Genomic DNA, 14,444 nt, shown 5'->3' with positions numbered 1-14,444 from the left:
ACATGTCCATTATCCTGATCAGTTCCCTAGGACTCTTGGTAGAACCTCTTCTCAGCCCTTTCTTTGCCCAAGCTGTTGGATTTAAACATCACCTAACCCTACCTGTTATGTGTGGACTCTCCTGCAATTTCTTTTTCAAATGTGTGGTAGTTGCATAATAAGATATTACTTTGTCATTTCTTCCCTAACGTTCTCATCTGTATAAACACAAACAAGAACCTGAGTCCTCTGAGTCTCATGGGTCCAAACCGCAGATCCCAACCAAAAATGAGATGTGCACATTTGGGAAGGTGCCTTGTTGGATTATGTGATTGCTTCCTCCATTCCAGTCATTGCATAAAATAGGTTAATTAACAAGCCGACTTCAGCCTTACTAAATTTATTATGAATTATATGTTCAGGGATGTTGGTAAAAGGCCAACACTGGCATCTCTTTAACTAGTAATTATTGTGTTTTATTGTTGTGGACCTATAATGCATTAACGAGCCAGGACTCGGCTTTATTAGAATGCACGTGGCTCCTCAGTTCCATGCATATTTATTATGTGAGAGAATGGGATTCTTCTTCTCTAGCCTTCACTAATTTAAAAGAAGATATCCTCAATGAAATGTATTCAAATATTTTGACATTTTGCTTCACCTCACTTACAGAGCAGAAATTGTTTCTGACAGTTATTATACAGAGCTGGAATCCTGCTGCTTCCACTGTTGAAGAACAGGTTGAAAAGACACAGCGCTTGCATTTTGTTCAAAGAGTGATTCTGTGGCTTAGAAATAGCAGCACTGTCAGCTGTGATTCACTGAGAGTTTAGATAATATCCAGTCTGTAGTCACTGCTAACATGGGCTTAGAGTGGAAGAAAATGAATGGAAGTTGGTGCCCTGAGGTTACCCAGGAGGATGAGTATAAAACACGAAGCTGGCATTTGGACACCTAAAATTTGGTAGAAATCTTCCTCCTCTTTCACATTGTCAGTCCCCCATTATACCAGGCTTAAATTTCCAATGCACTTATTTACACAAGGCATACAACAGTAAATGTTAAATTGAAATACTGGGGCATTAGAGAAGCTTGAACTGTTGAAAGTGATTAGAAACAGCAGTTGATGAGCATTTCTTTGATTCTATTGCATTAAAAGTAAAAAAAAAAAAAATCACTCTAAATCATCTGGAAGTAGGTGCAGGATGGTACACTACAGAACAATTACAAATCCAAAAAGTAACCTGATGTGATTTATTTGGGGTATCCCTGGTTTATTCAGCATGTTACTTCTCTGAATGCAAAGGTATTCTTCTGAAGTAAGGGGATAAAATACTTACTTAAAAAGGGCCTGCTGCTACTAGTGGCAGAATGTGGCACTAGCAGCAGAATTTCACAGAGCTACCGAGACAACCAGAAACAAGGAGAAAGTCATTCATCAGTCTAGCTGTCATTATTTATCAATTTTTATTCCCACTTTACATCCAACCCAAAGCTCTATCTAAAAGCAGAAGAGTAGCTCAGAGTCACAACTGACCACCAGCTTTCTGATAGGCAACAGGTCAGTTGATCACAATACATGTATGGAGTCATATATTTTAGCTCCATTGGGCATAAGATAAAGCAAATAAGCAACTCATATGGGTATTGAACATGTTCTTTCAGGCCAACAAACAATTAAATCACAGATTGAGGACATGAGATATTAAAAGGAGACTCACTCTGCCTACAGCAGACCAAAGTATCTAGAAAACTGGCTTCTGTGGTCATGCATCTGAGGGGCTGAAGACACTTGGGGGTGGACATCTGGATTGGTTGAGTCAAAGGCAGTCTAGCTAAGGCTTCAAGAAAGAGCCCCAAGAAGGGCTTCAGTAGGAAAAAAAGAATCCTGCAGGAGGACAGGGGATTTATTTGCTGGTAATGTCCCCAGGGACCTGTGAGTAAATCTGAAGGGCACTGAGGGGTGACCAGGCCCATTATTCATCAGAATGAGACATGGCCAATTCAGACCTCATCAGGGGTCTCTGCTGGGTAGTCAGAGGTCATACCCTGGGAGCAACCTGGGAATAGATGAGTAAAAGCTTTTGCCACTTTGGAATGATGAAAAGAAATATAAGTAGATTAAAAAAAAAAAAAGGTAAAGTCAGCCCTAAAGGAAGTACAAAAATATGTCTACATTAGAGACCAAGTAAATTGCACCAGGCAACTTTCTTAGTAATAAAAACTGGTTAAGCTGGGAAAAAAAAAAAAAAAAGGAAAGAAGGCATTAGCCACACTGAATTAGTTTATCTGCTCCTTATTCACTTTTATATCTCTAGTTAGTACCTTACAAAATGCTTAGCACACAGTAAGTGCTAAATTAATGTTAAGGAATGAATGTCAGTTTCTTTCATCTCCAATGTAATCACAATGGGAAATCAGGTAGGAAGCCATAGATTGCAATTTTTCTGAAGGCAGCATTTGCTGTGGGTAACCAGGTAACTGCCTAGGAAGTATGACTTGTGGGGGCTAAAAGTGTTTCATTTCTTCACAATATCTCCAAAATCCAAAATTTGAATATCTGAAATGCATACATCTTCTACTGATGATGATAAGTTAATAGGTTCTACATGAATTATCTCACTTTTAGATCCCATAACTACTCCTTTTTACAATTGAGGAACCTAAGGCAAAATGACTTATTCAAGTTAGTCTTCAGCTCTCATAAGAATTTGACATGCCAGAGTTTCAGCTTTTGACTACCATCCTATTCTGTCGCCTACACTATTACTCACTATTGCTCAGTAACAAAAAATAAATAAAAAACAGATATTACGTAGGAAAGGGGAAAAAATAAATTGTCAATCTTTTGCATGTTAGTTTGAATTTATTCCTCAGATAAAAGAGCGGGCACTGAGTTGGAACCTAAATAGAAGTGAAAATCTGATGAGAATGATAACTTTTGGAAATTCCAGTCCCAGGGCTCTGACACATTTATTAAGCACTTCCCGTGTGCCAAACATTCTTAAGGTACTAACTAGGGATAAAAAGAATTATGTGTCTGTCTCTATCAGGCCAGTTTTACTTTCTGTTGGGGAAAATCATCTTTTCCACATAGATATACAACAAAAGATGTACTATTTATTTAAGTCTTTTAAGAAAATCTTAATTACCCAAAGAATTGTGTGATTTTTTTTTCTTTGCACTAGTGTATCACCAGAGTTGGAAATCAATTTGAATGAGGGGATTCTCCAAAGAAACCTTCAAAGAATAGTTTAATAAAAATGTTCTATTGTTCTATTAACTGGAGAGTGAGGTCATAATGCAGTTATAAACTTTATGGCAGGGAAATCTCTACAAGAAAGCACCATTCAAATGGCCTTCTATTAAGGAATAATTGAAGGCTTTGGAAATTACCTTTAGTAAATATTTGATGGAATATTGAAGCAGTTACCTATGTATTTCTTGTTATACTTGAGGCCAAGTCTTTTTCCCTTTAACTATCCAGAGATTTTTGTGAGGATAAACATAGCCTGTGGCTTACACTTTGATATAAACAGAGTTTGCTTAGTTTTTTCCTGATAGAAGCTTTAAACAACCTGAATAGTTACAGTGAAAGGTAATATTTGCACATCTAGTTTCTTGCACTCCCTGGAAAATTGAGTTTTCTATAGTAGAAATTTCCAGGAATTTGAAGTTAATAGTGTAAGTAATCATTGGAATAAATCTTTCCTCAAATCGAGCATGCAAAACTTGGAAAGTAAGAGGTTGTCAGATGTGGATATTCTTTTAATTATTCATATTTTTGCTGTGAAATAAAAGCATCTGGATATATAATCTCATCTAATACATAACTAATCAGATATAGTATATATCAAATGTATTGTTATATATTAGGTATATAATATACTGAATATTAGATATTATATAATACAATGTAACATGAAATATGTTTCATCTATGACTGTATATATATATATATATATATATATATATATATATATATATATATATTTAATGTTCTAGTTTATGCCAGATATTTACAATAATAATGAACTAACACTTACTGAACATTTAATAAGTGCCAGACACTTTGCTTTAGAAATCTTGATCCCAGAACCCTAATTAAGGAAACTTTTTTGGTTACTATGTACCTGTTTCATAGGTAAGGAAACCAAGGTCCAGGTTAAACAACTTGTTCAAGGCCACCAGCAAATAACAGCTGGATTTTGCAGGCAGGCAGCTTGACTTAGAAGCCTGTACTCTTAGTCACTGTATTTATGTGGACTTATCCAATTAAGAAATTCTAAAGCTTTGGTGACAAAGCTCCATTTCTGACTTGTTTGTGTTTCTTATTGCAAATGAAGTCCTGGCATAAGCATTTGTGCCTTTGCCCATTTTACATAACTGAAGGCTGACAGAAAATAGTCTCACTCAAGGTTAATCAATGTGTAAAATGTGCCAATATCACTGTGCCTGGCAAAATACTTTCAAGCTGAAGGTCATCTTAAGTTAACGCTGATCTGTCTTAATCATATTCATTAACCTTCTTTCACTCTTGAAATGAATTCTAAAATACTAACACTAATCACTTAATCACTATATAAGGTAAATGACACCTTGTTTCCTTATAATAGTTGGTTAAAAAAACAGGAAATTTTGAAGCAATTGTTATTTCCTAGCCAATTAGATTAACTATTGTTTTTTTTTATTAAAGTAATAGATGGTCTAAATCTAGTTTATTCAAAGCTTTCCAAAACTTTTTTCTGCTTTCTAAATCAATGTGAAGTTTGACTATACATAACATTATAATTGAAATTTTAAAAGTTCTTTGGGAAACATCATATAACATATTTTACATTTTTCTTTATTTGTATACTAGGACATTTAAATCATTAAACTCTCACAAATCATCAAGATTTGAACATATTCCATTCAAAGTCGAATGTCATTTAGTAGCATTATCAATATTTACTCAAAGTAATTCTATGCCTCAAGCCATGACCTTTTATTTAGATAATCCATGAAAGCAATTTTTAATTTTTTTTAAACATTTTGGCAGGTTGGCTTTAGGAAACCTTTTTCTTCAAACTCTTCCTAAGTCCATAGATTTAAATAATGTCTATTAAGCAATAAGTTATTGTCGTAAGCATTTTGATTATTAAATTTAATGTTGACACTCAAAGTGTCATCATGCCCTCTCTGTTACTTTAGAGATATATAGACCAGATAACAAGGGGACTGTTGACTCAACTCAGACCCAGTGCCCCATTTGGACTACAGATCCACTAAATAGTCATTTCCTAGGTATACACTGAGTAGCTGAAGTAAACCCACACACTGAATCTTTGACTTGTGTAGTGGGAGCTATTATAGTGAAATATTTGAGATTGTAACCACCTCAGCCAAGATCAGTAAAAAACAACATCTCATTTGAGGAAGAATGATAGGAGATTAGTGTTAACATTGAAGAACTAAAGGATGCAGGTTAATGGTTCTTATCTTATGTCCATTTATTCCACCAGCCTAGCCAATGCAGAAGCCAAATGCATATTGCAGAATGACTAAAGACTACTGCTAGCTCAGCCAGGTAGATTTCCTGACTTCATCTGCTGGGCCATAGTAGGACTGTGGCTAAAGTCAGAGGAGCAAGGTCTCAGATATACAATCTGCTGTCATTGATCTGATAAATGCATTCTTTTGCATTCCAGCTAGAAAAGAGCAGCAGAGACAGTTCACATTAACTTGGATGGGCAACAGTATTTGTGTACAGTTCAGCCACAGGGCTGTGTTAATTCTCCTGCCCTCTGTCATAATATTGTCTGAAGAGATCTGAGCTGCCTGGTCATCCAACAGAATATCATGCTGACCAATTATATCAATGACATCATACTAATTGAACAGGATGAGAAAGAGATGGTAAACACACTTGAGGACTTGGTAGGTTACCTGTACTCATTAAGTGTTTGAAAAAAAAAAAACTTTAGGCAAAATAAACTTATAAACTTAACAGAGTTCATTTGAACAAAGAACGATTTATGATTGGGTAACACTCAGAATCAGAAGAGGTTCGAAGAGCTTTATTACAACAGTCTGGGTTGCAAGCATTTATAGGCTAATGTAAAAAGTAAGTCAAAGAAAACATATTTGACTGGTTGGAATGGAAATAATCCGGATGAGTTTAGTTGGTGGTAACTGATTGGGAAAGTCTCCATTTTCAATTTAATGTTTACTTTGGGCTTTGGTTTAATTATGTAGGAACTAAAAGTGCTACAGCTTAGTAGCCCCATAATTTTTTTTAAAAAATCATTTTTTCTTAACATAAGACACTAAGCTCTAGAGAAATTCACGGAATTGCCATTTCAGTGAAGATTTTAGGGACATGGTTTTTTAGGGATTCAGAGGTAAACCAGAAAATCATCTGCAAAATCATCTGCATTCCCTACCACATATAAGGAAACACAGGACACAGTGGGACTTTCTGGGTTCTGGAGACAAGACATTCGATATCTAGGAAGACAGCTCTTGGGCTGAGGCAGAATACTTCACAATGAGGTAAAAAATGACCGTGTGTCTAAATTGATCATTATAAGCTAGTAACGTTCTGTCAGACCCATCAAGCTATAAATTTGGATGGATCCAGCAGCACTCTATCATAAAATGAAAATAGAATAAACAGAATTGAACCCCAGATTAAAGCAGAGTAAGCTGGGAAAGCAGGTTGCTCAGATCCTCATGTCAGCCACCGCCCATCCCTCAGCTCATAGAGCCATATGAGAATCCCTGTGTGACCAGATAAAGGAGGAAGAGAAGATCCAAACTTTGTTTATGCATGGTTCTGTTTTCTATTTGAAAACATACAGTAACTGCATTAGCAACACATTCAGAGGTACTTTGAGAGACAGCCGAGAGGGAAAATCTTCATACTGGAAGCAGATGTGATCCATGTGTCTGGTCATTCACCTTGTGTGGAAGGAGAAATGACCCCAGGTAAAAACAGAAGTAGATTCTTGGGCCTGGTGTGGTGCCACACACTTATAATCCCAGTGGTTTAGGAGGCCGAGGCAGGAGGATTATAAATTCAAAGCCAACCTCAACAACTTAGTGAGACCCCATCTCAAAAAAATAAGGAGTTGTGGCTCAGTGGTAGAGTGCTTGCCTAGCATGTGTGAGGCACTGGATTTGATTCTCGGCACCACATTTAAATAAATAAAATACAGGTCCATTGACAACTAAAAAAAATATTGAAAAATTAAAATAAATTTAAAGAGGACTAGGGATGTAGCTCAGTGATTAAGTACCCCTGGGTAGAGAAAGTAGAGAAGAGAAATAGATTCCTGGATAGAGCATGAGGCCTGTCTATCCAGAGGCCTAGAAAGAAACAACAGCTTGGAGACAAAAAATGTCTGGGGTTGAGGCATATAAGTGGACATAGGTATGTGGGCATGAAGTGTGAAAATTTTGCATCACACATTAATGCTGACCAGAAAGCATTTACCTCACAAGAATTACTGAACAATAAAAGGACCCTAGTCAACCTCATCACAACCAACCCACAACTGACATAGTGGGCTTATGGATGAAGTTAACTAAATGAAACAGATAGAGACTATGTGGCCACCAGGACTAGCCATGGGGATAGCTCAGTGGGAGGGTAAGTTTTAGAATGGATGTGGTGGAAGGGTAGGATAAGTATACTTAGACCCCAAGAACAACTGAAGCAACTAGGTCTGCAGTGTATCCTGCTATCCTATATTTCTAATTTTTTATTCAAGAAAAGAGGTTCCTGGGACCATAGAGGAGCTTCTCCCTGAACCTGTATGGAAGGGTAAGTCTGTGCGGCACAAAAGGTATACTACAGATCAGATCATGGGACCGCTGTTGGCTTATGGCTTCAGCTGAAGCTGATGCTACTCCTCCTGATCCAGCCCAGTATTCTCTCAGAAGCCACATTTCCAGTAGGTAACACCAGTCTGTGATTGAGCCCAGAGGGTACAATAAAGCAGGCTAGTTCCAGCAAAATTCAGCACCTCCCCATTTAATTTGAAGACATCCCATCATCCTGACCAATATTTCCAAAGAGAAATATTCTTACGTCCCTTACTAGATCAAACTCCCTCAAAGGTGTTCAGCTTGCCTCGTCTACCTTCACTTTATAGCCCTTATTGGTATAATTCTATGTTTTTATTATTTTATTTTTATTATTATAATTATTTGTGGTACTGGGGATTGAACTCAGGGGTACTTTGCCTCTGATTTATGTCCCCAGCCCTTTTTATTTTTTATTTTGAGACAGGCTGTCACTAAATTGCTGAGGGCCTAAGTTGCTGAGGCTGACCTTTAACTTGCAATCCTTCTACCTCAGCTTCTTGAGTGGCTGGGATTATAGGTGTGTGCCACCACAGCTGGCTAATTCCATATTTTTAGTATAAATTATTGGATTAAGTTCTCTCTCTCCTATTATATTATGAAGTTAGTGTGAGTATTTATCATGTCTGGTCAACATCATTCCCCCAACAAGTACCTGACACATAGGAAGTACTCAATAGATATCTGTTGAATGAATATGGTGCTACCATCACCTTTAAAAATAGTTTATCCATTATATTGGAATATGAACATGTGGATTAAGAGTCTATCAATAAGTGAATGAAGTCAATAGACCACAGCTGAATAGTGTTCTTCTCACTAGTAATTACACCACAGGTGTATGATTGTGTGTGTGTGTGTGTGTGTGTAGATGCATGCACACACGTATGTAATTGGAATTGAACTATAAAGCAAAGAGGCCAAAAATGTAAACTACTCAGCAGTGGGAAAGAGACTTCTTGGACAAGTACTTGAATATTCATTGAAGCTAGGAAACTACAAAGATCTCCAGGGATATAATTTCAGACTCTGATAAGAGCAGTTATGCAGTAATTCATTGAGCAACGGTACCAAAATGAAATGCTGACAAAAAGAAGAAAGATCAAAGAGTGCTTTCAAGGACAGAGCAGGAATCGGGCATTGCAAAAGAGAGGTGTGATGTGTTTGGCAGAAAGGCTTAGTGGAAGAGAGAAACAGCAGAAAGAACGAACTGCTGGAGAAAGCAGAAAGTTCAAAGTGTCATGTTACCTGTCTTCAACATAGATCAAAAAATAGTCCAACATTCCCACCTGCTGACTTTGTAAAATAAAACAGAGGTGAAGGGTGGCAGATTAATTCCAAATAGCCTCATCATTCTGTTGAAATATCCCAGCAGGCCCAAAAGGATACCAGGAACTAGTTAAAGTTTACTATAGTTACTTGATACCAAAATATTAATCTGGTCAGTTTGTCCCCCCCCCCCAAATTAATCAATTCACCAAAATCAGTAGTGTCCGTGACAATTGAGTCACACTTGGACTGAGAAGTTCTACAGAGAAATCCCCAAATCCAGTCTGCTGGCCTTGCCCAAAATAAGACTCCACCACACTGTCTGTACATTTCACTCATTGGTGACATTCCAAATAAGGCTCAGCAAAAGAAAAAGATTTATATTCCCATTTCTTTGAGTGAGAGACACCACCCAATGGTAACAAAATGGCCTACCTACCAAGTGCCAGGCACTGTGCTAGAGGCTGGGGATGCCATGGAACTCTGAGCCACAGACTCACTCCTGGCCTCGTGATGCTTACAGTGTGCTGGGGAAAAGATGCCTTAAGCAAATAAACACTCAACAGGTTGCAAAATCGCTGCTGTGGCTAGTGCCACCAAGGAGAAATACATGGTGCCATAGGAACTTGAAATCAGGGGATTTGGCCTGGATAAGGGCAGCATTCCTGATAAATTAGAATTGAATCAAGAGCTGGAGAATAAGGAAAACAAAGAAGCTCATTGCAGGCAAAAGGACCAAGTTTGTGTGCAGTATTCACTGGGAGTAACTAACTAAATTTTTAGATTTTTTCTTACAACACCCCAAACTTCCCTTCTCCCGGCAATATGTTTTGTTTGATCTGAGTATAGACAGAGAGCCATGCCAATGGTTTGGTGAGTACAGTCCTTCTCTCACCATGTACCAATTGGAGATACCAACAACACTCCTCATCTGTTCCATACCCCTCACCCCACCCCCAGTGGCCCTCAGGGGAAAAGAAAGCAGCAGAAAATAGGGATAGAGCTTAGATAGGGTGGGGGCTATGGAAAGAATGTGTCCCCTTGCAGGTCCCATTCCCTGGAGGGACCAACTTCAAGACCACACATTGTTCTCTATGCAGGTGTCAGATGCCCACCAGCCTTTTTCCTGCCTGGAAATGCAAGGAAAATAGTGACAAGATCAAAGGAATGCCAACAGCCCTCCAAGTCAGCTCTTAGAAACTCTTTAAATGAGTAGAGACTTGGAATGACTGCTTATTCTTATGTCTGGGATCTTTCAGGAAAAGTATGAAAGACAAGGGAGACAAAGACCCAGGGTAGAAGGGTTTGCAACCTCAAAAGACAACAGGAGATCAAACACTTCAGAAATATTGCTGTAATTGGAACAAAAATAAGAAGTGAAATCACTGTGAATTCCTCTTTATGAGTTCAAAACACAGAATTTCTTTCTCCTTGGTGTCATTTAGCTGTCATTATCTGGCCCACAAGGCAAAAGCAAACCAGGTAGCAGCTTTGGATAGGCTCTTGTTTACTGTACCTATGTCTTTACAGCACCAAACTTATATTAAAATACCCCCAAATGAAAGCACCCCAAAGCCCTATTGCTAGATGTTTTCCACTGGTACAATGATCTTCACTGGTTGCTTAGGCCTGTGTTGATGCTAATATATTTAACAATACCCATGAAGAAACTACAAGTCTCCACACACAATGATATGTGCTTTCATATACAGGTGCACAGCTATGTTAATGATGATTACTAACAAATGAAACATAAATTGTGGAGGTTACAGGATATGGGGAAAGAGTATGCCAGCATCAAAGTGTTTCAAGTCCAGGCATAGGAAAAGAGAAAATTTATATGCAGGATTTGTAACTCATGCAATGAGCAGGACTGCCTAAGAAGAGTGAAGTGGAGGATAAAAGTTTGGAGGATGGAAGGAGTCAGCCTGGGTAGCAAGAGTCAGGTATAGATTACAATGAATATAATAGAGAAGCTGAAATAGACAAAATCCAGGATGCAAAGTAAACTCACAGCAAGCATTAAGAGAGACTACAGAGCCCATACTGGGCCAGGGAAGGAGTAGACAGTAAGCTGAACAGAGTTTCCCTAGAAACTAGACACAAACATATCCCATTGTGGTGTGCTGATAGCTGCAGAGTTGGAACATTTCTTCTGTTGAGTCATGAGGCACTGCCACATCATTTTCCTTCCCAGGTTCTAGGAACCAGGCTGAACTTCTCATGCCCAAGGCCGTGATCTAAAGCCAAAAGTATACGTCTGACACGGAAAGAATTTTCCCAGAAAAACCTGATGGTAGCTCTAGGACTGGGAGTACAGTAGGGATAGAAAAAATTGCAAGATTTACTACTTAAGATAAACCAGGTGTGCTATATTCACGTCCACTTGAATGTAGCTGGAGGCCCCCAATAGGTCTGAGTTACAGAGGAGGGAATCTTCAGATTTCAATAGTCATGCTGCTTCAGGGTGCCCTTCCAAAAGCAGAAGTGTGTGAAGTGTATGAAGGTCCTTGAGGCAAAAGTATCATGCATCTGTAAAGCAGTTTTATATCAAGCACCCTCAACAACACAGCTCAATAAGAAAATGTCTCATTCTGGGTGTGTATCAGCTCCACAGAAAAAAATGGTAGAGCCTTCCCCTGGGTCCTAGGAATAAGACTATGCAGACTTGTGGTTCATTTAAAAGGAAATACAAATGATGCATGGAAGTAAGTTTTTCTCAAACCACTCTATCCAACCACCTGACTGTGCCTAGAGTGATTGGTCCTGGGCCTATGTGAAAGAGCAGGGTTGGCCTCACTGGTGTTTCTGAAACTATCTAGTATCCACCTTAGACACACACACTGGCTTGACCTAGAGGATTTCTGTATCTTCCACTTTCTGCAATCTCCTCACTTCTTTAGATCACAGATGGAGCAAATAATCCTAGCTTGGATGATTTATTCATCATCTTTCATCAGAAGTCCCTCATTCTTCATGCTTCCTTTGCTTTAAACTGTCAGATGCAGATGGTCTTTAGCTGAGATGATTCTTATTCCCTGTGAATAGAAAAGGAGTAAATTTATGTAACAAGTATTCAGCATTGATACAGAGGAATGCAGAGGGTGTGAAGGACCTCAGGCACAGGGCAGGGTAAAGAGGAGCAAATTTGGAAACAGAAGAAATCAGAACCCAGAGTACAGCCTCAAAAGCAGACAGTACCTCTTTGGGTCTCAAGGTGGTGATGGTGGGATAAAAAATCCTGGTAATTCAGGAAGAGAGGCATGAAGACATGGGAGGCAGAGATCTAGCATACCTTCTCCTTCTCCCAATCTTGTTTTCATCACAACAGCCACACAAATGCCTCTTACATTAAACTACAGCTGAGAACGGGAGATTGACAGAATTTTCACTTTTCATCTGGATGATTCAACATCATGTAGAAACAGCCACTGTGAGCCTCCTAAGGAGGGGAAGGGTGGAAAGCAACCTGCTTGAAAGACTGATTTAAAAAAAAAAAAAGTTTAGAAGCCACTAGGTGTTTGGTACTTATTTTCAAGGCTATAAATCCCACAGCAGGTGCACCCAGGCAATCAGGATAGGCAAGAACTCTGATAAATTCAACGGTGATACTTAGGGCCACAGAAACCCTGGGAGGCTATAAATAGTCATTAGGAATGAGATGTTGCTGAACACAGAGGGAGAAATCCACCAATAGAGCAGAAATGTAAATCAGGAACTACTATGAGAAAATTGTGTTTTCATATTAAGTATAAAGGAAGAAAAAAGAGAAAAAGTAAAACTAGATATTTTTTTCCCAATGGTTGGTCAGAATTTGAGTCGTTTCAGAACATTTCAATGGAAGGAAGGAAGGAAAAGGAGAGAAAAGGGGAGGAAGGGAGGGAGGGAAGGAAAGAAGGAAGGGAGGAAGGGAGGGAGGGAGGGAGGGGATGGGGTAGGACATAGGACAGGGGAAGGAAGGGATGGGAGGGAAGGAAAGTATGGGAAGGGTAGAGAAAGAGGGAAGGAGGGAGGAAGTGAGGGAGGAAGGGAAGATAAGAAAAGAAGGAAGATCACCTCAGCCCCCATTAGAGAGCTCTGTACAGATTGTACAACTGTGTCCATAGTCAGTGACCTTATAGAGATTGTCACAACACCTTCAGCTGACAAGGTTGGATTTCTCTTTTTGCAAGAGACCAAAACTTATTGATAAACACTGCTTACCTCGCACATATTCTCTGTGGACAATGTGAGGATTAATACATGTTTGTTAAGTCATTCTTGAAGTATGTGAAGGTCCTTGCGGCAAAGGCGTCATGCATATGTAAAGCTGTTATAATCATTTTCAAAATTCACTCCTTACCTGTTTCTGCTTCCAACAAAACACACATTTTAATCACTAAGGGGCTTTAGTTAATTGGATAGCATCTCACAAATATCAGAGAACAATAAAAATGTATTTCATTATATTGTCGTTAACAGCCTAGTTTTTAGGATATTTCTGTCTGTAGTTTTGATCATCTCTTCCATGAATTATATTTACAATGCTGGGATAGGTCACCTTGAAATGTAAGTTTGCTCTATACATAAAGAACTCTGTGGAAGCCACATTTTAAAAAATGCTCTCTCTCATTTTTTTTCCTCTCTCAAATTTTACATATGGATTTTCAGAGCAATAATTGTTGCAAATATCTAGCAATATAGAATCAGAGTGGTGAGAGTTGGTAATGATATTGTTATACCACTTAATATGTTCTTGGCTGACCCACACTGACCCTATTTCAGAAAATGCTTTCATAGACCCAGAATATAATTGATTTATTTCCTCAGTCAGGGAAGCATGGTCATTTACTAGCAATTGAAAAATGAGTTTCGGCATCAAATAATGTTTTATTAAGCCCTATAAGCATGATAAGACTAATAGAAAAAAGACTAGGATTTCTGGAAATAAATAGAGAAGATAAAAAGTAGTGATAAATAGCATCCACTTTGAAGGTGAATCACCTGGGTTCGAATCCTGGCTCCACTGCTCATCAGTGGTACAGCTTTGAAGATCATCTTCTTTACCTCCACTGCTTCTGTAAAATAGCAAAATCAAGAATACCTACCTCCAAGATTATTGCGAGGATTAATAAAAAGTTCCTGTATAAAACACTTAGCACATATGACTCACCTGCACAGATACTGAATTGTAGGGACAATTCTATCTTCTGAAGAGGTTTAATGCTGGGTCTCTTCACCACCATGCCTGCCCCATCTATTAGTGAAAGTGACCATGAATTCTCTCAGTCCTTCTTCTTGATATCCCTTACATCTGTACCTTCCTGCCTCTCCCACTGAGAGTTCTTCCTGCAGATTCCCTTCACCTT

General features: G+C 38.5%; 1 long non-coding RNA gene across 1 annotated transcript in view; it reads left to right on the top strand.

Moving 5' to 3' along the window:
- The window catches only part of LOC114084655 (uncharacterized), a 112,911-nt gene that overhangs the window by 74,633 nt on the left and 23,834 nt on the right, over positions 1-14,444 (top strand). The gene's annotated exons all lie outside the window — the stretch shown is intronic.

The sequence above is a fragment of the Marmota flaviventris genome, chromosome 6 (genome assembly GCF_047511675.1).
Source record: "Marmota flaviventris isolate mMarFla1 chromosome 6, mMarFla1.hap1, whole genome shotgun sequence".
Lineage (NCBI taxonomy): Eukaryota > Metazoa > Chordata > Mammalia > Rodentia > Sciuridae > Marmota > Marmota flaviventris.
Note: the sequence above shows the minus strand (reverse complement) of the source record. Positions and strands in the feature narration are given on the sequence as shown.